Source organism: Canis lupus, chromosome 27 (assembly GCF_003254725.2).
Source record: "Canis lupus dingo isolate Sandy chromosome 27, ASM325472v2, whole genome shotgun sequence".
Taxonomy (NCBI): Eukaryota; Metazoa; Chordata; class Mammalia; order Carnivora; family Canidae; genus Canis; species Canis lupus.
Window position 1 is genome coordinate 30357152 of NC_064269.1, and position 4379 is coordinate 30361530.

The 4379-nt window shown below is 33.5% G+C and overlaps 1 non-coding gene across 1 annotated transcript; it reads right to left on the minus strand.

The window, feature by feature from the left end:
* Positions 1-3961: 3961 nt before the first annotated feature.
* LOC112665695 (U6 spliceosomal RNA) lies at positions 3962-4066 on the minus strand. The gene has a single exon (XR_003140526.3). It is a non-coding gene; the product is annotated as a U6 spliceosomal RNA (small nuclear RNA).
* Between the last annotated feature and the right edge of the window lie 313 nt (positions 4067-4379).

Below are 4379 nucleotides of genomic sequence, written 5' to 3' on the forward strand. Positions count from 1 at the left end.
ATAACTTTGCCCTTCTTAAAGCCTTAAAACTATCTGACCTGGGTTACATTATGTTGGTTTTCAGAATTTAATGCAACTTCTAAAGTCAGTTAGGCAATGAAACTATGTTAATAGGCAATCCTCCAAAGAAGCTTATGTGGTCAAGCAAATTGGAGAAATGCTCTGTATTCTATAGATTCAAGATTAATATATTAAAGGCTCTGAAGAAGAAATCACATTAATTTTGTTCTTCAAATTTACATGGCTACAAAATTGTTTTTTTGCACATGGCTGTTCAAGAAACAACATGCTTTCGGGGATCTTAAAACAGTAAAAGTCAATTGGACTTCTTTGTTTTATTCTCCCCAAAATTGTCTTTATCAGCTATACTTGGGGGTAAATATTTCTCAGTAACTGATGGAGTTTTGCACCTCTTATTTCATCTTCTTGATTAGTTCATTCTGTTCTCTTCTCCACTGTTATTTCTCTGGCACTAGCTCTAGCAGGGTCACCCTCCCTCTCAAATTTATCATTGGTCAACATAAGTGATTCCAAATGTGGCTGATGATCAGAATTGTTAGATCTTTTGAAAAACAAAACAAAACAATCAAACAAAAAACAGGTCTGGGGCCACCCCCTCCCTCAGATTCTGAGTCAGTAAGAGTAGTGTGAAAGACTGTTTTACAAAGCTCCCAAACTAAAAAAAAAAACAAAAAAACAAAAAAAACAAACAAACAAACAAAAAAAAAAACAAAGCTCCCAAACTAAGTCTGAATGTAAACCAGGATGATGAACAACTAGTCTGGCTCCAAATTTCACTGGCCATAAAGAGAATGTATTTGAAAAGAAAAGCTCCTCAGGCACCTGGGTGGTTTAGTCCATTAAGCATCTGACTTGATTTTGGCTCAGGTCCTTATCTCAGGGTTGTGCCTTTGAGCCCCACATTGGGTTCTGTGCTGGACATGGAGCCTATTTAAGATTCTGTCTCTCCCTCTTCCTCAGCTTCCTTGCTCCCTAAAAAAAAGAAAAAAGTTCTCCATAAGGAAAGAAAAGAATTAACAACTAAATGCAATGATCCAGGATTGTATCCTTGAAAGAGAAAGGAGAGATGTGGGCTATGAAGAACCCTAATGGGCCAATTGATGAATTTTGAACAGGAAATTATGTAATAATATTTTATTGTTTATTTATTTATTTAAGTAAACTATACCTAACATGGGGCTTGAACTCATGACCCTGAGATCTGGAGTCACATGCTCTAACAACAGAGCCAGCCAGGCGCGGTTTTTACAATATATATAATATATGAACTGTGGATTAGATAATATTATTTTATTTTGTTAAATTTTCTGATTTTGAGACTCAGATCACACACTAAAGTATTTAAGGATGAAGGGGCATGATGTTTCTAGTGTATTTTCAAATATTTGAAGGAAAATATTCATATATGTATAAATATAGAGAGAAATAAAGGGGAATGATAAAGTTAATTGGGCAACACAAATAACTGGTGATTTTAGGGTAAGTTGTAAAGGAGTTTCTTATACTATTCTAGCAAATTCTCATAATTTTGAAATTATATCAAAATGATTTTTTACAGTTTCACTGTAGGTAAAACTAAGTGTTCTCAAATTTATCACCAAAAATGTAATGATGGCCTATAATCTGATTCAGGGTAATCTAAATGATAGGTGTTTAAAAAAATGGTTTGGAATCTCTTATGCCAACTGAAAAATTAAAAAGTGATTTTTTAGATATAAATCTCTTTATGGAGGGTAATTATGCGCTTGAGAATTGAACAATATCGGTTAAACTAATTAGAAATATTCAGTGACATAAAGATTATTTCTTTTTTGATGAAATAAACCAAGAAAACATATAAAATACTCTTTTCCAAAAATCCATGAGGAGATCAAAAGTTAGACATGTAATGAAATAAGCATGTGATTTGAAATCAGAAGACGCAAATTCAAACTTATTTCCTACAAGTGTGGGGCTTTGGGAGAGTCAACTAACCTTCCTGAGCAACAGTTTCCTAATCTGTACAAAACATTTACTTATAAGCCTCATTAATGAGGAAAAAAAGTAAAAAAAAAAAAAAATGACAACACACTGCCTCATGTGGAGCAAACAGAAATTCTGTCAAGCATAATATCTCAGCCTTGTATAAATAATGTTCTAAACATCTCACACATACTAGTTAGTTCGTAAGTTGTTGGACCTGACAAGAACTTCTTCTAAATAGTGAGGTGAAAAATGAGGTATGGGAAGTGTTTCCTGGTGACGGGGAAAGTGTGAGAGTTGAATAGACACAGATGAAAGAAGCTCTGATTTATAGGATCATCCTACCAAAGAATTATCGATATGGACTCCAGATATTCTGATCCAAATAAAGAAAGGAAAACCTAATCTTCTTTTTGTGCCATGACCCTCTCCTCTTTGGATTTTTTAATCTCATTCTTTGAGATTAATTTGGAGCCATATTTCAGATAATTTATTTTGTAAAATTATGTAAATGTTATTTTTCTGACTACTTATGCATCTGAAACCATTAATGACTTTTACACAAGAAACACAAATTGTTTAGATGTGAAAACCGTAGATCACCATGTTATCCTTTCAAAGTTCTTAGATATTTTTCACTGTTTTACAATATTTGCAGGGACAATATCTAAAGCTATCTAGATACATTTTTCCTTTGTGAATAATCCCTTCTTTTCCCTTTCCACTTATTTGGATACTTAACAGTCTGTTTTCATTTTATTTTCTAATTTTAATTGCAGTGTAGTTAACCTACAGTGTTATATTACCTTCAGGTGTACAAGACAGTGATTCAACAGTTTTATACATTATTCAGTGCTCATCATGATAAATATACTCTTTAATCTCCATCACCTACTTTACCAATCCTCCCACTTAACTCCTTTCTGGTAACCATAAGTTTATTCTTTATAGTTGAGAGTCTGTTTCTTGGTTTGCCTCTCTCTCTCTTTTTTTTCCCCTTTGTTCGTTTGTTTTGTTTTTTAAATTCCACATGAGTGAAATCATATGATACTTGTCTTTCTCTGACTTATTTTGCTTAGCATTATACTCTCTAGCTCCATCTATGTCATTGCAAATGCCAAGATTCCATTCTTTTTTATGGTTGAATAATATTTCATTACATGTATATGTGTGTATATATATATATCCATTCACCTATCCATATGTATATATATCTTCCTTATCCATTCATCTATCACTGGACACTTGGGCTGCTTCTATAATTTGGCAATTGTAAATAATTCTGTCACAAACATAAGGGTGCATATATTCTTATGAATTAGTGTTTTTGTATTCTTAGGATAAATATCCAGTAGTGCATTTACTGATCAGAGGGTAGCTCTATTTTTAACTTTTTAAGGAAACTCCATACTGTTTTCCACAGTGCTTGCGCCAGTTTGTATTCCCACTAACAGTGCACAAGGATTCCTTTTTCTCCACATCCTCGCCGACTCTTGTTTCTTGTGGTGTTGTTTTTTAGCCATTCTGACAGGTGTGCGGTGATATCTCACTGTAGTTTCGACTTACCTTTCCCTGATGATCAGTGATGTTGAACATCTTCTCATGTGTCTTTTGACCACCTGTATGTAAATGTCTGTTCATGTCTTCTGCCCATTTTTAATTGGATTATTTGTTTTGGGGGTGTTGAGTTTGTATAAATTATTTATGTATTTTGGATACTACCCTTTATCTGCTATGTCATTTGCCGATACCTTCTCCTATTCAGTAGGTTACCATTTATATTTGTTGTTTCCTTTGCTATGCAGAAGCTTTTTGCTTTAATGTAGTCCTAATAGTTTATTTTTGCTTTTGTTTCCTTTGCCTCAGGAAACATATCTAGAAAAATGTCTCCATGGCCCATGTCAAAGAAATTACTGTCTGTGCTTTCTTCTAGGATTGTTATGGTGTCTCACATTTTGTTTTTGTTTTTGTTTTCATTTTTAATATGGAGCACTTCATAAATTTGGATGTCATCCTTATTCTGGGGCATGATAATCTTCTCTTATCATTCTGATTTTAGTATATATGCTACTGAAGTGAGCCACATTTAGGTCTTTAATCTATTTTGAGTTTATTTTTGTGTGCGGTCTAAGAAAGTGGTCCAGTTTCATTCTTTTGCATGTAGCCATCCAGTTTTTCCAATACCATTTGTTGAAGAGCCTGTCTTTTTCCTATTGCATATTCTTGCCTCTTTTGTTGAAGATTAATTGACCATATAATCGTGGGCTTGTTTGTGCATTTTCTATACTATTCCATTGACCTAGGTGTCTATTTTTGTGCCAGTACCATACTGTTTTGATTATTATAGCTTTGAGGTATAACTTGAATCTGAAATTGTGGTACTTCCAGCTTTGTTT